Here is a 24229-nt window from a genome sequence, read left to right on the forward strand (position 1 = left end):
ATAAAATTGGGAACAGCCGGTTGCCACTTCCTATCCTAAAGGAAAGTGAATTAAACAGTTTATCTCAATACATAATTTTGAAAATTTAAGCCGGTTCAGGTTTGGTTTCTGTGCTGTGTAAAGATGCTTTTAGCCATTAGTTTCTAGTGTTGACATTAGTGTCTAGTGTGTGTGTGTGTGTGTGTGTGTGTGTGTGTGTGTGTGTGTGTGTGTGTGTGTGTGTGTGTGTGTGTGTGTGTGTGTGTGTGTGTGTGTGTGTGTGTGTGTGTGTGTGTGTGTGTGTGTGTGTGTGTGTGTGTGTGTGTGTTTAAACCTTATAATGTGTTCATCAGTATTAGTGAAGTTTACTCACTGCTGCCACCCAGAGGTTTGAGAAACAAATACAGTTCACCATGGAAGAGCAAATAGTTGAAATTTTTGTTAATTTGCTGCACTTTAAAAGCTAGATTCACACATTAGTGTAATCTTTCCCGTCCAATGTTTCTTCAGAATAGGCATAATAACATATGCCGTAGTAGTTGGCAGATCATTCCGCTTTGGTAACCCCCTGATAAATAAGGTACTGAGTTGAAAGAAAATAAATAAATGAATGAAAATTGGGTTTATTATTTTAATGTGAATTGGATAAGCAAAATTTTCTGTGGTGTTTGTGGGTGAGAGTGTTTCCCAGTGATGGGTTGCGGCTGGAAGGGCATCCGCTGGATGAAACATTTGCTGGATAAGCTGGCAGTTCATTCTGAATGAATGAATGAATATTTATATTTATTTCAGCTATATTTCACACTCCTGTTTAAACACACACACTGGTAGTAATTTGATATATAACCCACATTCACTCGACAACTACAACTAAATTTCAGAAATAATTATAAATTAGTATATTAAATGATAAATTAGATATGATAATATAAATCATAGTATTAGCAAGTAACAAATTAATTCAAATCTGCCATTTTTCAGTAGAAAATATGAAACAGTATCCTACTTCAGTAATCTTTTTGCATAACTTCATTAAATATGTTTAAAAGTGTATTATTAGTTAAGTATAACAACTCTGGAATGGCATTTATGGGCAATTCTTTAACTACGGGCACTTTTAGCCTTGTGAAGTTGAGTAAAAAAAACTTATTCAAAATGAACGTAACATAGCCTCATAAGTTTAAACAATTAGTCTAGTTTTAAGATCTGTAAGAGGACAAACTTAGATAAGAAGAGAAACATTTTTTTTCCATCGTAAACTGAACAAATGTCAATTCCACCACATCTCAATATACAGCTTTTATTTTAAAATGAAATAAATTATGGCAGTCAAACTTTGTTCAAGATAATTTTTGTATGTAGTTTAACCAAACTTTCCACAATATATATATAATAATTATACAATTGTCAATGAAATAACGTAGTTGTATGCTGAATTGTACACCTGTTACACTCTAAAATTTAAAACTAATTTGGTTAAGAGCTTATTAGAAAATAAATAAATTGAATTTGTATATTAAACATAGAGCATGAACATATATATTGTGAATACACTTTTAATGCGTGATGAGAACTTTTTCAATATTTTTTAAAAATTTGTGTGGTGATGGAAATGACAGTGATGGAAATGACATTTCTACAGTTTATTGTGAAAAAAAAAGAAAAATAACTTCACCAATTAGCTTTGAATTGATACTAGCCTTTCATGTATACAAAACACTCTTATTTACGTTCATTTTGTTTGTTTTTTAAAAACATCTTTGAAGGTACAACTTGTTTGGAAATGACGTAGAATAAATGTATTTCCTTATCAAGCAATATTTACCTTGATTTACCTTGAAGTGTTGTTGATAAAAATTTAAATTCTCTTCATCTTGAACATGTTCTTAGATGGCACTATTCATTTTTACAGAAACCACCTAAACAATCTTTTACAAACTTTTTAAAGTGACATTACAGTGTTGTGGTGGAAATGACACTGATACTGTGCGACAGCTATATTTTGTATAAAAAATAATATTGATAATAGTCACATTAATAACTATAAAATATTTAAATTATTTCAGTAGTGCTTAATTAAGATACATTAATAGATAACAGATAAATAATATTTTAAAATGTTATTTTCATAATATAAAAAAATAGAAAGCTGGTAATTTTTTTTAATAAAATTTTTTATTGTTCGACAAAGAAAGAGGAATTTGAACAAAATGATATATATTTTTGGATAAATGATCAACAAACATAAAAGCCCCGTAGTTGAAGAATTACTCTTATATAAAATGACTTAATGCCTCTCTTTTCTTATCTGTATTGAATTAATTTGTTTATATTTTAGGGGTGTAACATAAAGTTGAAAATCTAAAGGGAAACTCAATGGCCTAATATTATATAAGAAAAAGCAAATCTGTGAAAATGATTTGAGGCGTCATTCAATCTACAGCTCGAAACAGAGTGATCAGTTTCAGGTTTCAGGGCTGATTCCTCTTGTGACTTTTTTCCCTCACTCAAATCAGGTGCGTGTGATTTTTGATCCTCCTCTTCATCCTCCAATTCCCTCAATGTCTCCACCTCCCACTCAACATACACACACAATTAAACATTCAAAGGCAATTACCTGCATGGCTTCCTCTGCGACGAAGACGAGGTTTGGAGCTGAGCCTCATTAATGCAGCGGCACGCCGGACGACCATGAGTGCTAGAACATTCTTACCAAAAAACCCTGCAAAACAAACACACGGCTCTCAAAGAAACACACTCCAGTGACTTTCAATTAGCCTCATTAGACTCATTTGAGGGAAGTTAATTAAAACATTATCTCAGCAGCCCGCTTATTGCTTGATTTCTCAAGTGTTCGAGGGATAGTTCACCCAAAACTTAAAAATGTGCCATCCAAGATCTAGTTGGCTTTTTTTCTTTTCATTTGAACATTAACAAATTTGTTAGCTTGAAATTGTGAGTTATTTAAAGCGAGTCAATGGCTGAGAGTCAAACAAACATATACAGGCAAAACTAAATAATTAAAGATAACGATGATAAGACTAAGGCAAGAACATCAAGGTAATTACATCAAGGTAAGTTTCTAATACACGCACCCCCTTACACTTTATAAAACCCCCGTGTATACATTTTCTTTAATGTGTTTCTTCTAGCAGGGCGACATGGTGGCTCAGCGGTTAGCACTTTCACCAGCTAGAAGGTTGCTGGTTTGAGTCCCCACTTGAGTCCCAAATAAGTGACTCTTCTGAGCCCAATTATTCACTGAATCAGTCTGATTCCATAACAAATGACTCATTTGAGTCCAATCTTTCAGTGAATCTGTTTGATCCCAAATAAATGGCTCCTTTGAGCCCAATCTTTCAGTGAATCATAAGTCTAAATCGTGACAAGAGCAGTCAATGTCTCAAACAAGTGACTCTTCTAAGCCCACTATTTTAGTGAATCTGTCTGATTCCTAACAAATGACTCTTTTGAGCCCAATCATTCAGTGAATCCTTCTGATTCCAAAACAAATTACTCATTTGAGACCAATCTTTCATTGAATCCGTCTGATCCGCAAATAAATGACTCAGTACAATCTCTTCATGGTGGTGCAGTAGCACAATCGCCTCACAGCAAGAAGGTCACTGGTTCAAGTCCCGGCTGGGTCAGTTAGCGTTTCTGTGTAGAGTTGGCATGTTTTCCCCATGTTCGCGTGGGTTTCCTTTGGGTGCTCCGGTTTTCTCTGAAGACATGCAGTATAGGTGAACAAGCTAAATTGGCCGTAGTATATGAGTGTGAATGCGAGAGTGTATGGGTGTTTCCCCTGATGAATAAAGGGACTAAGCTGAAAAAAAATGAATGAATGAATGAATGTTTCTTCCAGTCTGATCTTGTCACGATCACCAGCGATCCAGCCTGTGCAGATTGTTGGTAAACACACAGTGTTGCATAGAACTACAAATCCGCCATTAAGTAGACTACACAATCCAGTTATGCACCACTCACCTGGCCTAGATCCAGAAGAGTCTTGTCATACTGATAGTGAACATTATGCACGTTTTACTTGCCTTTCCTTACGTCTTTGAACCTCGCCTTGTTTGTTTACGTTGCCTGCAGCCTGCCTATACTGACCATTCGCCTGCTTGTTGACCACGACTCTGGATTGCCTGTATACATTTGTTTGTTCCTGTGTTGACTGTTGCTTGCCTGACCATCTCTGTATAATAAACCTGCATTTGGATCCGCATTCCCTGTTATCAGCATCTACTTCCCATCACAGATCTCACAAGTAAACAAAGCAATTTTATGTTTTGTCAGTTTAGTGGCCAATTCGTATAAAATCATACATGTTCAGTTGTTCAAAAATGGACGATTTAAAAAATGAGGCGTGGCAATTAACTCCATCCTTAAACCCAACTGTCATTGGATGATGAGCAAATCATAATAAATTGTATGAATGAGATTGTACGAATTCATACAAATTAGACAATAAAGCAAAAAGGTAACGAATTGTTGTGAGATCGTGTTGGGTTTTTTCTAATGCATGCATACAGCAATTTGCAACTTTCTGATTCAGGGGCTAATTCGTATGAATTTGTACGATTTTACTCATATGTTTTATTATGATTTGCTCATTCTTCAATGACAGTAGGTTTAGCGGTGGGGTTTGTGGACACTAATGTTTTTTTTTTTAATTTAATTTTCACTGGTTCGAGTCCCAGTATTTCTGTGTGGAGTTTGCATGTTCTCCTTGTGTTGGAGTGGGTTTCCTTTAGGTGCTCCGGTCTCCACAGTCCAAAGACATGCGATATAGGTAAACTCGATGAACTAAATTGTCCGTAGTGTATGAGTGTGTGTGTGTGTGTGTGTGTGTGTGTGTGTGTGTGTGTGTGTGTGTGTGTGTGTGTGTGTGTGTGTGTGAATGCGAGAGTGTATAGATGTTTTCCAGTAATGGGTTGCGGCTGGAAGGGTATCTCCTGCGTAAAAAATATGTGAACATTACCCTGTGGTGACCCCTGATAAATAAGACACTAAGCTGAAGGAAAATGAATGAATGAACAAACTTATATAAATGAACCACTTTTTTGACAATACATAAAATAGTTCCGTGTCCTCATGAGATAAGAGCTGGTGAATCAAAAAGCACTGTTAATATAAATAATGATTTTATGAAGAAAAAAAGTCACCTTCTTTGGATGATCTGAGGGGCAGTAAATTAAAGCAAATTTGTATTTCTAAAAGTACTAGCGATCTAGACAACTCCGAAAATAATATGCGATGAGAAAAAAATAAATATAAAGTTACACAAACAGTTTTAGTTCATTTCTATCCAGATGAAGGCAGAAATAATCATCAATTTTTTTTTTATATTTCCCAAGTGATTTCCCAAAAGGTGGTGCGGTGGTGCAGTGGGTAATGCTGTTGCCTCACAGTAAGAAGGTCACTGGTTCGAGCCTCGGCTGGGCCAATTGGTATTTCTGTGTGGAGTTTGCATGTTCTCCCCATGATTGCGTGGGTGCTCTGGTTTTCCCACAACTCCAAAGACATGTGCTATAGGCGAATTGGGTAAGCTAAATTGTCAGTAGTGTATGGGTGTGAATGAGAGTGTAGGGGTGTTTCCCAGAGATGGGTTGTAGCTGGAATGGCATCCGCTGCGTGATACATGCTGGATACATTGGCGGTTCATTCTGCTGTGGTGACTCCTGATTAAGAAAGGCACTAAGATGTTTTTTTCAACACATTCTTAACCATAATACTTTTAAGCTAATTAATAATAACTTCTTTTTTTTTGTCTTTTCAGCAATGACAGTACAGTAACATTGCAATAGTTATTTTAGAAGACACTAGTATTTTGCTTAACCCTTTAACTGCCTGCTCGACCACATGGTTGACCATATTTTGACTGTTTTCAATAATGGTTTACACTACACAGCATTGTTGGCATATAAAAAAAATCAAACAAACATAATCCTGTTGCAATACTACACCTGATTTTAATTTTATTGTCAAAAAAACAAGAAAAAAACAAGAAAACAAGTTGAATGAGAATCTGAAATGTTTCAGGGATTTTTATGGATAGTTTAAAAAATATAGATTTTTGTTATATTTTTAAATACCATAACCCGACATATCAACCATTTGGTAGAGATTGATATTTTAGAAAAAAAAATGCATTGAGTGTGTTAACTATGTTAGAAGTTAAGAGATGCAATGCAAAAAAATCTTGGTGGGTGGGGCAGTTAAAGAGTTAAAGTGCAATTTAAAAGCTTAACTACATTAATTAGGTCGACTATAAGTTCAGGTAATTAGAGAAGTTATTGGACAACAGTGATTTGTAAACTCAAAAGAGCTGCTTGTTCAAACAATATGTAAAATGAGTTAACACAATTCTTAAGATTTTTTGAGGTACAACTTAATTGTTTTATGTCCAATTTACTTACTTAATTTGTTGTTAGCTTAATTGATTTGTTTTGGGATGAACTGAATGAATTGTGTAAGCCTGCATTTTTATTGGGTTCCACATATTTCTTTTATGCCGCAACACAAACTGATTGTTACCTTAATTGTTTTTACAAATTTAAGTGGATTAAACATAAAACAATTTAAGGTGTCCAAAGAATTACAACAATTGTGTTAATTCAGCTGGTAACACTTTACAATAAGGTTCATTAGTTAATGCATTTACTAATATGAACTAATCGTGAACAACACATGTACAGCATTTATTAATCATAGTTGAACATTTACTAAAGCATTATTAACATTCAAGTTCGAGCTTGTTAACATTAGTTAATGCACCATGAGTTACCATGAACTGACAACAAACAACTGTATTTTCATTAACTAACGTTTATTAACATGAACAAATACTGTAGTAAATGTATTGTTCATTGTGTGTTCATGTTAGTAAATGCATTAATTAACATTAACTAATGAACCTTATTGTAAAGTGTGACCATTCAGCTTAAATTAAATAAGTAGTTTGAACAAGCACACTCAAAAAAATAACCCATTGGATGAACTCTATATTATTGAGGGCAGGATTTCCGACTAATAAATTTGTTTAGCACCAAATAAAAAATCTATTTACACAATTAAATGCAATTGAGTTGTTCCAACATGATTTTATCAAATAAAAGTTAAATACAGTTGGATTTTTATTTAAACTCAAAAGCCTGATAATATTATGCTTGTCTATTATGTGTTGTACATTTCGAAGTCTTTTAGTTTTATTTAAAGTTATAATGAACTAAAAGAGACATTTTTAAGCATTTTTAAGCATATTTCATGAGTTATTATTATATAATTGTAATTATTTCATATACAGTTGATCGCGACTGATCTCAGAGCTCATTTTAGGACAGTTATTGCTCACTGAGCAAAGCAACAAACTGCATTTTTGCTAATTAAGCTGCCAACATCCAAAGTATGGGTGCTACTTCAGGTTGTAATCTCAAAACTGAAAGCATTACATAAAACTGTTGTAAATCGTCAAAAAAATAAAAATAAAATTGTGAATCTTTATTCCAAAGTAAGGATTAAACTCTAACGAGTCCTTCTATTAACTTTAAACACCTAAGATTACTTTCATTGTCAAAATTTCCCTTTCTTCATCAAAGCATGCTGGGGACTACATATCCCCTAACCAGGTAGTTGGACCAACACAATTCCTTCATGTTGTCCCAGCACAAATGGTTTACAAATTTAAGTGGACTGAACATAAAACAAATAAACATTTTTGTGTTGTTTCAACTTATTTTAAACAGGTTGTTTGAACAAGCAGCAGTAATCGTTTTATTTTATTTTTTTTGAGTGCAGCAAAAAAATTGTAAGTATAAGTGGAATAAAAATATTAAGCATGTTTCTTTTTGATTAAAAACTGCATTCATTCCAGCCAAATTAAAAGAAATTAATGTCTTCAAAAGAACAAATATAATAGGAAATATTGTGAAAATGCCCCTGCTATGTTGAACATTGAGGGATATTTGAAAAAAAATTTCAAGAAGAGATAAATATTTTGCTCTCAACTTTACATATTTTGTGAAAATTCAAATGTAAACGTAATGCTTTATGAACACTAAAAAGTCCTTTACAACCTCCTCCAACGAAAGGCACTGCATCATCAACTGCACAGCCTTCTGTTGTTTATAGGCTATAATGTTATAGCCCACTTTTATGACATATGTAAAAGACAGCAATATTTTGCATGTAGTATGCAACTTTTATGTCTTTTCACCTTCTTGAACTGTTCAAGGACCCATTTTCATACCACCACATCAGCAAAAACTCCCAAATTGCCTAATGTTGATTCTGCCAAGCTCTATTGTTCGAATATTTGGCATCCATGAAGCAGACTTTCTGTTGGATTTCCAATTACTTAAATATATATATTAACATATTTTAATATAATTATATATATATATATATATATATATATATATATATATATATATGTATATGTATATATATGTATATGTATATATATATATATATATATATATATATATATATATATATATATATATATATATATATATATATATATATATGTATATGTATATATATATATATATATATATATATATATATATATATATATATATATATATATATATGTATATATATATATATATATATATATGTATATATATATATATATATATATATGTATATATATATATATATATATATATATATATATATATATATATGTATATATATATGTATATATATATATATGTATATATATATATATATATATATATATATATATATATATATATATATATATATATATATATATATATATATATATATATATATATGTATATATATATATATATGTATATATATATATATATATATGTATATATATATATATATGTATATATATATATATATATGTATATATATATATATATATATATATATACGTTTTTGTTTAGTTTTCCTCGGTCATCATGATATAAGCCCACACTTAAAAAATAAAAGTTACAAAAGTTAGTGCCATAAGAACTATATTTGGTTCCACAAAAAAGTTCTTGAAATATTTTCATGGTGTTAAGCACTTGTTTATATGATGTGAACAAATCTTTTTTCCAGCAGCTGTTGTGGAATGTAAATGTCAACATTTGATGTTTTTGAGGTTCTTCATGAAGCCAATAAAAAAGCTTTATTTTTAAGTGTCTCGTGGGCTGATTTTTGCATCCATTAACTATGTCGGTAAGCCAAACGCCACAGAATCTGGCACCTAAAGTGTCAAGATCTTTTTTTTCTGTCAGCAAATTGTCATGCTGTTCTGACGGCAGCAGTAGCAGGTTATCTATTTCCTCTTTATTTAATTTTTTATTTTTTTGCCAGCTGTTAATGAATAACAGATACGGTGAGGATTCAGCACATTTCCTTCCAGCTCAGACAGTAATCAAGGTTTTTGCGGTCTGTGTAAATGGAGGTATTGTTTTATGCCCTTTTATGTAAACTGTCCACAGTCACATCCAGGTTCACCTGAAACAGAGTAGACTGCAGGAAAATTATTGGAGGAAGATGGTGGTGGTGAATGCTTGGACTAAATTTTATATATGGACTAAAACTCTATTTTTAAAAGAGAATAAATATGGAAATAACATATTAATAATTCATTAGAAATCATTTTAAACATTTAGTATAGAGTTTTAGAGAAAATTGATAACTGAAATTATTATTTTTCATATATTTCCCAATTGCTTTTTAAAAGAACAAGGACAAATACTGCTACATTTTTTATTCTGGAGAACTTTCTTTTAGTTTGGCTGCAATAATAAAAAGAGTAAAAAATGCTAAAGTTGATATTTTTAATACCTTTAAGATTTTTTTTTTTTTTTTTTTGATTGGCTATACTAAAACTCTGCGTCCTACACTGTAAAAATTATATGATCAAATAGTCCTGACAGCATATGCTTTTAACTCATTGTAAATTATAGTTAATCATGTTTTAACTTAATTTTATAAGTTACACAAGCTGTTTTAAGTCAGTTTAACATATTATACGTTCAATGGACTCATAAGGTTAATTTGGTTCAGCTTATAAATTTAAGGCAATCAGGATTTTTTTATAGTGTGATGACTTGCCTAATGAATCTGATTGACCTATTTAAGCCTTTACATTGCACTTTAAATTAAATACTAGTATCACACTAGTAAAATATTATTTGGGGTTATACTAGCAAATATTAATTAAATAATTAGAAATTAGATATTAAAACATATATTTTTTTTAAATAATAAAAGAAATGACGATTAAATTTACTACGGGATCATTCAAAATGTCTGGTCAGAAATGGAGCATGTGCACACAGAATTTTAATTTCATCCAGCCAGCCTCTGAGCGTCCGTTGAACTGTCTATTTCAGTCTATTTAACTGAATGTAATTACATTACAACATCAATGCTGTTAAAACAACCTTGTTAAATTAAAAATGGACATGTTAAGCTTTCACCGGAAGTTTATCATTGGCTGAAAAACACTGGCTGTCAACTTACATCAATCAAGCTGACTGAAAATATTACATTAAACTTTGTTTAACTTTAAAAATTAGTTGAAGCATGATTAACTAATTAAAATAAATTAAATCAATATAAGAATACTTGTCTTGACTTTTTGTCATTACATTTTTTACAGTGCAAAACATTTATTCTATATAAAGCCATTGTTTTCTGTTTGTCTTTAGATTTATACAGTATAATTAATATTGGTTAGAAATGCATAAATTGTGACAAGCATTTCAGAACTGTTTGATTAAGTGGTTAATTCATATTCATTTGTTCAATCTCATTCATACATTTTGAAAAGGTTTACTCATCCCTCAGTTACAGTTGGGCACTCCTCCTTTTAAATATGGTAACATTTTATTAAATCATATTATCTTTTTCTTTTTGGCTTAGTCCCTTAGTTATTCTGGGGTGACGACAGCGGAATAAACTGCCAACTTATCCAACGGATGCCTTTTCAGCTGCAACCCAACACTGGGAAACACCCATACTTCACACATACACCCATACTTTACAGCCAATATTGTTAACCAAATTCACCTATAGCGCATGTCTTAGGACTGTGAGGGAAACCGGAGCACCTGGAGGAAACCCACACAAACACGCGAGAACAAGCAAACTCCACACGGAAATGTCAACTGACCCAACTGTGACTCAAACCAGCGCCCTTCGCGCACAATCGCCTACCCACTGCCCCACCATGACGACCTGAAATCATATGAAATTGGACAAATTAGCCACTTTTCTGACAATACACAGTTATGTTTCCTTGTGAGATCAGGTTGACTAATCACAGTTTGGAGTTTACTTTGTTGCACTTTTAATCTGATTTTCAAATGTTTGCATTTTCAGTCCTTTCTTATGTTTTGTTTTATATTTACATTTGATTTTACATTACCAATAAGAACAAAAAAGCTCATTAATAATTTTTCACTAAGATATTAGTGTCTCAGTTGTAATTTATTCTAACTTGTTTGTGTGTTAAAATGCTATAAATGTTTTTCGAGCAGGTTATTAAATCACCAGTTTTAGTTACCCCAAATTCCCATTTAATCTCCAACAACCACAAACCAGGTTCAATCAACAGTGTCAGTTCAGAATCTCTGAGTGAATCTGCTTGGCATTGCTCTTTCGATGCCCCCCTGAGATCTCAATCTTGTGCAAATACCTGGCAACATGCCACCTAATGTTAAAGCCAAAGTTATCCATTATTTCATGAGTAAAGAGAAAAACTTCACACTCAATCAACCGTGGCGTCTGCCCTGACATCTCGAAACACCTTCGCTCTCATCACACATGGCTTCTTTCAACTCTACACCTAATGTCCTGTCATGTAACACCGAAAAAGTGCTTAAAAAGCTTTAGTGTTTGCACAACAGCACCGAAAAAGTGACACAAAATCATATTTATTTTATGGAAGTGAGAAAATCATGACAGTCGTGTCTTTGTTTTGTTTAATGTTGTCACTATGGTGCTGATGATCACTAACCTACCCCCCCCTTTTTTCAGCTTGGACTCTGCCTTTTTGTCCCTTTGTCTCCACGGTCCTCTGCTCCTCCGCTAATGAATTCATCTGCACATCTCCGTTCCTCAGCCAGCACATTAACCCCGACCACTGGAGCCATCCTTATGGAAAAACGGTCCCTCTTCCAAGCATGGAGAGCCACATCGGATTGACCTTTCCACCTCGGCCCCCTTCTCGACCCCTTGCTCTGAGTCTCGGTCCATCTGCATTTCAACACAGCGCCAGCGCATACCCAACCTCCTCTTGCCCCGCGATGACACATTATTGTCAACAGCCCATGGAGGTCTCCAAACCACCCTCCTGGGTGCCCACATGCCCTCATAGCGTTTACTACATTCAGGAATGAAGTGGTGGAAACGCTTGAACGATTTCTGTGTTGGAAAGAAATTGAGAGTCATTGACTTGTTCACTCCTCTGACTGATCAGCCATTACTACTGTAGCTCTTCCCAAACCCCCTGCTGAGACGCTCTATGACAATACAGAGCTAATGAGGAGCTGTTTACAATGGGTATTAACATGCATTTCTAATGATCTGATCACAAGCTGAGATGGATTACCGTTTCTATCAGGTATTAATATGCATTCCAATAGGTGTCTTTTGGCCACCACCATATTTTGGAGTGATCAGTCCATCTAATATTGTCATGTTCTACATCAGTGCTTTGTGCTTGAGAAAAGGTTGAGGAAGGTAAGTATGATTTGAAACACAACCCAGTGAGCATTTCTTGTTTTTTAAAAATGTTTAATAGATGTCTAATAGGCGTCTAAACATTGTCGTCTTGGCTAAATCAAGGCTAAATTTGAACTGTCAGTGAAAATCTAATAGATGTCTAAGAATAGTCCAAAACTAGACTAGTCATCAAATAAACAGAAATGAATGACTCCACATATATAGTCTGTCTAATCTGTCTATTTGATGACTAGTCTAGTTTTGAGCTTTTCTAAGATGTCTATTAGATTTTCACTGGCAGCCCAAGTTTAGCCTTGTTTTAGCCAAGATGACTATGTTTAGAGGTCTATTAGACGTCTATTAAACACAAAAATTGTTTGCTGGGAATGTGGCGGGCACCTTAATGTCCAAACAACATCAAAACACATTAAAAACACATAAAAATGCAAATCCATTTGATGTTAATTGATTCAAAATAACATTTAATTGACATCTAACATTGGTGTCAAAAATCGATTACAGGACTGTCCAATTTTATTTGCTTGTGGTATTTACAGTAATCAGGGTAGATAACATGCATTGTAGGAATACAGAATCTAGTATAAATCTGTCATTTGAAACTGAAGCTTTCAGATAAATACAATTTTCTTATACAGTGGTCGCTCTCTATAACGCGGTTCACCTTTTGTGGCCTCGCAGCTTCATGGATTTTTTAGTGCATTTTGACATGCTTTTTTTTTTACAGTGCATTGTGGGCATTGAGTACTGATTAGCACATTGTGCAGTACAGAATGCATTTAGCTTGCCGAATTTACAAAAATACATAAAGTTTTCTCTTCAACAAACCCCACAATGTGGATGAAACATTTTTCACCATTAAAGGCAGTAGCACCCAAAAATCAGAGGAAGATGCTAGCCATTGCACCAAAAGTTGGACTTAATAATAATTGTAAAAAATAAAGCTGACTACTTTGTGGATTTCGCCTATTGTGGGTTAATTTTTTAACTTAACTCTCGCGATTAACAAGGAACCACTGTATACACTTTTTGTGCTGTTATTTTGGTGGTCATGAGGGCATCTATGGATGTCAAATAGACGTCAAGGTTTTGAAATTAAATCGAATTGCATTTTTGACCTGTTTTTTAAAGTCATGCTTGATGTCAATTTGATGTCGTTTTGACATCAAGTGTCTGCTCGAAATGTAAGACAAGATGTGTTTTGGTACAACACAGTCAAGGATGACCACATTTTTACTGTAAAAATCTCTTTTTAGGTTTGTGGAGGTTTACAGAATATCATCAGTTGGAAGAAAAGGAGCATGTGAGAATGAATGTATTCTCAGAGATACATTGATGATGAAAGGTAAAATCATTAGATATTATCCTCTGGAGTGCTTTTCTTTTCTTCAAAACCGCACCAACATTCCTGGCCTTCTGTGCAAAAGCAGCCACTTTGGCCAGGTGATCTAAGTGCACAATCTGTTTCTTTGGTGGGTAAGGAGGGCTCACTTCGAAACTCACTTAGAAAATTCCCAAACAACGACTCTTCTTAGTCTACTATTTTAGTGACTCCTTTGAATCTGACCTTTCAGTGAATCATAAGCATAAATTGTGACAAGTACAGTCTGATTCCCAAGCAAATTACTCTTCTAAATCTAAAGTAGAATTTATGGCTATTCTTGAATAAATGACTCTTCCGAGCCCCAGTTTGATTCATAACTGAAAAGTCTGCTTTAAGTTGAATCTTTTAGTTATCTTAAGCAAGTGCAGTCTGTTTCTCAAACAAAACTTTTTTGAGCCGAATCTTTTGCTTAATCAGAATGACTACCGAACAAAAAGCCTTTTTGAGTCACATTTTTAGCAAATCACAAGCATAATTTGTGACAAAAGCACTCTGATTCCTGAATCAATGACTCTTCTATATTTTAGTGAATCAGTCACTATCTTTAGTGATTCCCAAATAAAAGCCTGGTTTGAGTGTAATCTTTTAGTGAATAATAAACATGAATTGTTACAAGTGCAGTCTGATTGAATTTCAGTGTGATTTGCAAACAAATGACTCATTTGAGCCTAGTCTTGTAGTGAATCACAACCTCAAATCATGAAATGTGCAGTCTGATTTGCAAACAAGGGACTCTTCTGAGCCCATTATTTCAGCAAAACTGTCTGATTCCAAGATAAATTACTCATTTGAGTCCAATCTTTCAGTTAATTTATCAGATTCCCAATCAAATGACTCCTTTGAACTCAGTCTTTTGGAGAATCATAAGTTTAAATCATGACAAGTGCAGCCTGATTCACAAACAAGTGACTCTTTTGAGCCCACTATTTCAATGAATCTGTTTGATTCCAAGACAAATGACTCTTTAATATTTGATCTTTCAGCTAATTGTAAGCTTAAATCAAGATATGTGCATTCTGATTCTCAAACAATGGACTCGCCTGAGCCTACTATTTCAGTGAATCAGTCTGATTCCCAAATAAATGACTCATTTAAGCTCAATCATGCAGTGAATCTTAAATGTAAATTGTGACGAGTGCAGTCTGATTCTCAAACAAGTGACGCTTCTGAGCCCACTATTTAAGTGAATCTGTCTCATTCAGAGAGAAATGACTCCTTTGAGCCCAAACTTTCAATAAATCTGTCTGATTTCCAAACAAATGATACTTTTGAGTCCAATATTTCAGTAAAATAAAAGTATAAATCGTACAGATCCATTTCAGTTGATCTAAACCACTCAATGCAGACATATTCTTGACTATGAATCTACTAATCTCTCCAAAAACACTGATTAATTAAACTGTCAACGTATAAGATCCATACCTTATATTTACCACAGCAATATATTGTTTAGATTAGATCTCAATAAATTGATCATCTCCACATGAGTATAGTGTTAAACTTAAGCGAATGACTTGGAAGCGTCAGGGACAGAAAGAAAGAGTCCCCGCGGCTACTCGCTCACTGAGCATGCAACGAAGCCCAAGTTTCTCAGGAACATAAAGCGCTGTCCCGCTTTACAACCACATTGCTCAACATCACATGCCTTGAGAGATGGGATATTACCTGAGATAAGGCAAGAGGGATCAAGCTTGGCACCAACCTGACCTCTCTCTCGATTCCTCACACACAAACACATTTCAGACGGGGATTTCAGGCCTCCCACGGCTTTTCCAAATGACATTACAAGTCAGGCACTGATGCACAGTCGCTATGAGATGCATTTGCTCAAACTCTCCTTCCGGGACTTTAATACGTCTTGCTGGAAAGTTGCAGACAATGAGATGTTTTGGGGGGCGAAATCAAAGAGGATCGGTGCAGTACCGCGAGCACTGTGTCACTTGTAGATTCTATAAATCATGTCTCTGTGATAAGCTAATTGCCTTACCCTTGACAGCAGCTCGCTGAGAAAGCAATAAAGGGGCAGGATTACAAGATGTAGAACCATAAAGAGCTGGCCGCTGGTGGAGAAAGAGGGAAGGAGAATGATGAAAGAGCGCCAATTATTGAGGGAGAGGCACTATAAGAAAGTTGGGACTAAACTAATGCTTTGAGCAAAGATACCGAAGAGTAATGTTTCTGCTTCTGCCTGAAGTCTGATAAATATGACTGAAGTTGTTGTAGTCAGGAAATTCGGGAAGTAACTTCTTTCCCTGTCTATTTATAAAGTGTGGAGTAAAGGTCAAAAGGAGAACAACCTCCTATCAAGACTGGCGGCTATATGAAAGAGCGTGTGTATCGCCTTTACCCTGTTTCCTGTGGTTATTATTTACACTGTCCAACTACAAGATTTCAAAACTATGTCTACAAGAAAAATGGAATTGACTGCTGTTCAAATGTTTAGGGTTGGTAGAAAGTATCTCATGTTTAGTAAGCTTTAGGTAATACTAATTAATAATTATATGATGGTCCATTCGAGTATTAGACTGTCTGCTTAACATCTGTTTATATGCTCCTTCAACTTAGCAAGTACATGTCAACTAACCCTAACCTAATAGTCCACTTATAATCTAATGAAAATTAGTTAGCATGTAGATGCAATGTAACTTAAATTCAACAAACGCACCATCAAAATAAAGTGTGCCCAAGCTTGATTTATTTGATAAAAAGGTAACGTGAAATAAACATTCATTCATTCTTTTTCTTGTCGGCTTAGTCCCTTTATTAATCCGGGGTCGCCACAGCGGAATGAACTGCCAACTTATCCAGCAAGTTTTTATGCAGGGGATGCCATTCAAGCGGCAATCCATCTCTGGGAAACATTTACACACACATTCACACACACACTCATACACTACGGACAATTTAGCCTACCCAATTCACCTGTACCACATGTCTTTGGACTGTGGGGGAAACCGGAGCACCCGGAGGAAACCCACGCAAAGGCAAAGAGAACATGCAAACTCCACACAGAAACGCCAACTGAGCCGAGGTTCTAACCAGCGACCTTCTTGCTGTGAGGCGACAGTACTACCTACTGCGCCACTGCCTCGCCTGTGAAATAAACATTTTAAATGTAATTTATTCCTATTCTAAACTGAATCCTATTTCCTCAACAGTCCTCTATAAATCCTTCTGAGCGAGGGTTTGCATGACGTCACTTCAAACTAAAAATAGAAGACATTTACCTGATTTTGCTGTTCATTTCTATGACGAAACAGTGGGTCGGTGTACTTCTTTTGAGGGCTAAGAGATGTTTGAAAACTCCAACACCCATGAGTTTGATGTAAATGAGTCACGTTGCTTGCATGTTCCCCTAAAATCAACATCAATTGCGTCTGAGAGAGAAGAACAGTTTCAGACACATTTGGTAAACAGCCTTTTTCATGAGAAACGCTACCGTGGTGCATCACATCTTTACATGTTTTTTATTTGCTGCACACAGACACCGAAATCATTGTTTATCACTGTCATTGTTTATCATTGTGTACCATTTAATAAATGCCATGTCAAAAAAAAAGTTTAAAAAGGTTAGCTCAAAGGTATTTAAGACCAAAATTAACTCCCCAATACGTAAGCTTTGGTGAGCTGTTTCCAACTCCTAAAACAAACTAAAAACTTAATTTTGGCTGGATTTTGTTTAAAATGATGTCATTTCAGTTTGTTCTCCAATTTCGTTTGAAGTGTTTCGGAGCCGTTATTGTTGTTAAAACCTGGGTTTTGTGAATTCGGTGGCATGCGCATATGTATTATGTGTTCAGTATATAGAGGGTTGTAAGAACAACAAAAAGACTACAGGACTGTATGTGTGCAGGTGGACTGTGTTTTATACGACGTGACATTGCCACCTACTGGCTTGGCATGCAAAATACAGCATTTATTTGCAGATCCATTTTTTAAACTGGTGTTGTTTAGGCAACATGATCATCTGTAGACCATTTTTAGGGACGTAAACAAAAACAATGGTCCCAGCGTATAGCAGTGTATAGCGCTGATGCTTCAAAGCAAGAAGGTCACTGGTTCGAGCCTCGGCTGGGCCAGTTGGCATTTCTGTGTGGAGTTTGCATGTATCCCGGTTTCCCCCACAAGTCCAAAGACATGCAGTACGGGTGAATTGGGTAAGCTAAATTGGCTGTAATGTATGTGTGTGAATGAGAGTGTTTGGGTGTTTCCCAGTGATGGCTTGCAGCTGAAAAGGCATCTGCTGCGTAAAACATATGCTGGATAAGTTGGCGGTTCATTCCGCTGTAGCGACCCCTGATTAATAAAGAGACTAAGCTGAAAAGAAAATGAATGTATGAATGAATGATGAATTTCTATAGCTTCAGAGAATCTAAAAAGAGCCGCATGTTGATCCATAATATAATGAAAAATGTTTTGACATTAAGTTATGATTGAATTGCCTCTTGTTACAGTTAGAAAATAGTTTACCAACACACAGGAAATGTTCATGGGCCACTGACATCACGACATTAAAAATGGTCTATATGTGTGAAACTTTAATAATTCAAGATGTATTATTATCAATGTTTACATTATTATAATGTAAAAAAAATATATTGAAACCAAATGAAATAATAGAAAACTATAGAATGTTTTTAAAGAAATTGTATTAACCACAAGGCTTTAAATAGTACCGTACATCGCATATTGTTATCTTAGATTAAAAAATAAACACAGAAGAAGATATTTTAAAAAATCGACTTCCATAGTGGGAAAAATATATGACTATGGATGTCAATGGGTACCAGCTACCAGTGTTTTATTATTATTTTTTTTTTTTTCAAAATATTTTCTTTGGTTCAGCAGAAAAAACTCAAACAGGTTTTAAATAAGTGAATGGTGAGTAAATGATATAATAAATAATAATAAAATTTTCATTTTGGGTAAGCTATACCTATATTAATCCACTTTCCGGAACCTTTTCATTCACTGTTCCTTGCAGGTGGAACGATATGTACAATAGCATATTTTAATTTATAATCAATAATAATTAATAGCATATCTTAATTTAGACAACTTTAATGGTTATTTCCTTAATATTTACATTTTTTGAACCCTCAGATTCTATTTCCAAGTACTTGTATCAAAAATAACTTATGAAAAGCTAGTTTATTCAGCTTACAGGTGAACTATAAATCTCAATTTTAAAATTTATATAAAAAATAATTTACGCACTGATGACAAGTGAAAAAACATTAATGTAAATCTAGTTGAGAAAAAATAAAAATAATAATAAATTGATAAAGCTGAAATGCTTTTTTTTTCATGAGAACCAAATGACTATTTCTATAAATATATCATGTGTTCTTTGTGGAAGGAGGAGCTCTCTTTGTTTAGGGACTTTTGTTTGTTTAGTGTGTAACTGTTCAGCGTGACTGACTCAGACATTTCCTGCATTGCTTTGTTCGGCCCCATGGCTGCCACTCAATTTAGAGCAAAGCTATTAGTACAAACTGCTCTTGGGGGCACAAAGGTAGATTGGGCATGACGTTGAGAAGCTAATCGCCTAAATGTCCCCTGTGCAAGGACAACCTTTGAAGAATGAGGACAGTTGATTCAAAATGGAGAATAAAATGTGTGTTATTTAATGTAAAAAAAATAAAGAAAGAAAGAAATGCTGTTCTTCCAAGCTTTCTATTAATCAAAAAATATAATAAAAAAAATTAAGCAGCACAAAAATAAAAGCGTTTCTAAAGCAACAAATCAGCTTATAATATTAAAGTCTGCTCTGTAAACGTTTGAGGACAAAAGTCAAGACAATAATTTGATGTTGCTTTAACTTATTGTAATAAGTTATTAGGGTTTCAACTACATTTTTTAAGTTATACAAAGCTGAAATTAATATTTTTAGTCAGCTTGATTGATGTAAGTTCAGATAGTTTATTCAGCTTTTTTTTACTAGAAAAGTTTATTTGATTCAACTAAATGTAATTTCCAGTGTGGAGTCTAAAAAAGTCAACTAGGAAAGTAAAGTTCGTAGACAAACTTTATGGTGGCTTGAGGAAGCCTCGTATGAAAATTTGAAGTAGTGTTAAAGTTTAAATAACTGAAGTAGTTCTTAAGATGTTTGAAACATTTGGCATAGATAGAAAGGTACATATTTATTTGCATGTTTCTAGTGTGGATTGGCATGTTTCTTACTAGGTGGTTAACAGGGTACTCTGAGCGGATGGTAAGGTGTTGCTAGGTGGTTACTAGGCTGTTCCAGATAGTTGTTAAAGTGTTGCTAGGTTGCTCTGAGTGGTTGCTAAGGTGTTGCTAGGGTGTTCTATGCGGTTGCTAAGGTGTTCTGAGTGGTTGCTGGGTGGTTGCTAAGGTGTTCTAAGTTGTTGCTAAGATGTTGCTATGTGGTTTCTTGGCAGTTGCCAAGGCATTGCTAGGGTGTTCTAGATGGCTGCTAAGGTGTTGCTAGAGCGTTCTGAGTGGTTGCTAGACAGTTGCTAAGGTGTGGCTAGGTGGTTAAAAGTGTTGCTGGGGTGCTAAAGTGTTGCTGGGGTGTTCTAGGTGGTTGCTAAGGTTGCTTAATTCTAAGTGTTCTAAGTGGTTGCTAGGCTATTGCTAGGGTGTTCTAGGTGGTTGCCAAATGTTATAAACTTCTTTCGTCATCAAGATGGTGCCGAGCATGGCTGTCGTGTTCCGAGCTCCCAGCAAACTTTGTTGTGTTTTGTGTGTTTTACTTGTATTTTTGTCATTTTATTGCTGGATGTACTCACTCTCATGACCTACAACAGACACATACTTTGGAAAATTGGCTCCCTCGTTGCATATCGAAGACCGGACTTTGAGTTGTTTAACGACGCTCTGTTTACAAACACAGCAACAGAGCCTTTTGTCTGGGTCACACAACTGAAGTGACAACAGAAACACAGCTGGAAAAGAGTCAAGAGAGCCGGTGTCCTTGTCAGACTAAGGGTGCTTTCAAACCTAGACTTTTGTTTCGGAACCCATCTCGTTTGCCCAGTTGGTGCGGTTCATTTGGCATTGCGCTCGGATCCAATCGCTCCGAGATTGATTGAAACGAACTCTGGAGCGGATCGATTTTAGTGAGAAAGCGATACGATCCGAGCCCGGTTATATCACAGTGTATGCCAAACCACAAACCACTACCACGCCCCTGACAGCTGAGCGGGACTCAAAATAAACCATGAAACTTACCAATGTGAGGAGCGTTTACTCGCACGTGACTTGTGTTAGGTTTTTCGTCCGTTTAGAAACTTTGCCGTGTGAAACCGAACCGCACCAAGAACAAAGAGTAACATTGAACAATATTAATCCCTATTTCAGAACAACTGAATCAATTCACAGTTGTGAAAGCACCCTAAGACGCCATGGATTACGAACTCTGCTCCCCACCATTCTGCTGGCTAACGTTCAGTCACTGGACAACAAACTTTGCGAGCTATGGGTGCACATTTTCTTCCAACAGGAAACAAGAAACTGCTGCATTATCTGCCTTACAGAAACCTGGCTATCTGTGGAGGTACCAGACACAACTGCTGAATTTTCGGGATTCTCCGTGCACTGCGCGGATAGAACGAAAGAACTCAGGGAAAAGCAAAGGAGGAGGTGTTTGTTTATATATTAAAAACTCATGGTGTGATGAGAGGAACATACACCCAGTTAGATCATTTTGTTCTCCTGATCTGGAATATCTTATGCTTTGGTGTCGACCATACTGGCTACCAAGGGAGTTCACAGCTGTGATAATTACGGCTGTCTACATCCCCCCTTAAGCCAACACAGAGCAGGTGCTCAGGGAACTGTATGGGAGCATAAGTGAGCAGGAAACCGCACACCCGGAGGCAGCGTTTATTGTTACAGGAGACTTTAACAACGCCAATCTCAGAAAAAACGCTCCAAAATACTATCAACACATCACAAACACGCTTGGTGATCGCATTCTGGACCACAGCTATTCTCCGTTCCGGGATGCCTACAAATTCCTCCCCCGCCCACCGTTTGGCAAATCAGATCACTCTTCTGTTCTGCTCTTGCCTGCTTACAGGCAGAAGCTGAAACGGGAACCACCCACCCTCAGGACGTTTTAGAGCAGGCCACACTTCAAGATATGTGAAGGGTATGTTGCGGGCAGCTTCTGATGACGACATAGAAGTGTACTCGGACACCGTTACATGCTTCATCAGAAAATGTATAGAGGACTTGGTCCCAACAAAAACTGTCCGTATCTACCCCAACCAAAAACCATGGATCAATGGCGAACACCCCTATCAGTGCAAACTTCGGCCTATAAATCTAGAAATGCTGAGGAACAAAAACAAGCAAATTACAACCTCAGGAAAACCATCAAAGCAGCAAAACGTCAACACAGAGACAAGGGAGAGGGTCAATTTAACACAAATAACGCAAGGAGCTTGTGGCAGGGACTTAATTACATCACAGACTTTAAAGGTAACAAATCCGCCACTGTAAACATTGCTGCGTCTCTCCTGGACAAGCTTAACTCGTTCTATGCCCGCTTTGAAGCCCAGGACTTCCCTCAGTATCCCGCGGCCGATGCTGAAGCCACCAGCACACTCTCTGTTTCTGTAGCAGACACAACGAGATCTTTCCGTCGCGTGAATATCCAGAAAGCTACGGGCCCAGATGGCATCCCTGGACATGTACTTAAAGCATGCACACACCAGCTAGCGGAAGTTTATCACGGACATCTTTAACCTCTCGATCTCTCGGTCTGTGGTTCCCTCATGCTTTAAGACAGCTACTATTGTGCCCATACCGAAATCAGCTAAACCACATGTTTGAATGACTGACTTCCGGTTGCTCTGACACCCATCTTTAGCAAGTGCTTTGAGAAGCTGATTAAAAAGCACATCTGCTCTGTACTGCACGCTCACACTGACCCTCTGCAATTTGCTTACAGGAATAAACGCTCCACTGATGATGGAATTGCTGTCACCTTGCATACTGTTCTGTCTCACCTGGAAAACAAAAACACATATGTGAGAATGCTGTTTGTGGACTACAGCTCAACATCCAACATCATAGTGCCTGCAAAGCTGGTGGTGAAGCTCCAGGCTCTGGGTCTACAGAACTAATTGTGCAACTGTGCAATTGTGCAACTTTCAGTTGTTGTGTATGGTTTGAGGACTTGTTTTCAGCTGTTTGTGCAAAGTTGTAGGACATTTAAACTTGCTTTCAATTGTGTATCATACTAGAAGTGTTTAGCCACTGTTTCCTTGGTTACTATAAGAGCTTGTGTAGCGAACGCAGACGGTTTCGCGTCGTCCGCCTTAGTTTCGGACCTTGTTTTGACTCTCGAGGCGTGTCCAGCTGAATTCAATCAGCTAGTGCTTTGGGGTTATATAAACAACTAGTTCACCGCGGCAGCGGTCACGGCAGCCTCGTGTGAAGACCGCCTCGTGTGAAGACCAACGAGTGTAAAGACCATCGACCTGCGCGACTCCACCGAGCAAAGACACCGACAAAGCACTTGAGTACTTTACTTTCTTGTTTTACTTTATCGTTTGTTGTCAGTGCACTTTTATTATGTGTTTTCTAATTCCTGTTGTTACTAACACTCGCAAAACACGGGAGGTACGCTGCAGGCGTAATCCTCACAACCTTCGTTCTATACATGTATCTGCTATTTCACAACTCTCTCTCTCCGTGGGCCTCTGGAATTGTCAATCAGCTGTTAACAAGGCAGATTTTATTACCTCCATAGCTACATATTCTGACTATAATCTCATGGCTCTAACTGAGACCTGGTTGAGGCCGGAGGACACTGCTACACATGCTACTCTTTCTGCTAATTTCTCTTTTTCCCCACACTCCTCGTCACACAGGGAGAGGGGGTGGGACTGGACTACTAATTTCCAAAGAATGGAAATTTACTCTGATAACGTCCCTGCCAACAATCAGCTTCTTTGAATTCCATGCAGTCACCATTATCCACCCCTTCTACATAAATGTGGTTGTCATCTACCGCCCGCCAGGTAAATTAGGTCACTTCTTAGATGAACTGGATGTTCTTCTCTCATCTTTTTCTAATATTGACACTCCCTTGTTGGTGCTAGGTGACTTCAACATTTACGTTGACAAACCGCAAGCTGCAGACTTTCAGACTCTGCTTGCCTCTTT

At 36.1% G+C, this 24229-nt stretch overlaps 1 protein-coding gene and 1 long non-coding RNA gene across 3 annotated transcripts in view; one reads left to right on the forward strand and one right to left on the reverse strand.

The window, feature by feature from the left end:
* Positions 1-24229, reverse strand: part of rab34a (RAB34, member RAS oncogene family a) — a 626412-nt gene that overhangs the window by 573980 nt on the left and 28203 nt on the right. The gene's annotated exons all lie outside the window — the stretch shown is intronic.
* LOC141377805 (uncharacterized) lies at positions 2680-19718 on the forward strand. Its single transcript, XR_012390723.1, has 3 exons — positions 2680-3053; positions 11998-12583; positions 13959-19718. It is a non-coding gene; the product is annotated as an uncharacterized lncRNA (long non-coding RNA).

This window comes from Danio rerio, chromosome 15 (assembly GCF_049306965.1).
Source record: "Danio rerio strain Tuebingen ecotype United States chromosome 15, GRCz12tu, whole genome shotgun sequence".
NCBI classification, from domain to species: domain Eukaryota; kingdom Metazoa; phylum Chordata; class Actinopteri; order Cypriniformes; family Danionidae; genus Danio; species Danio rerio.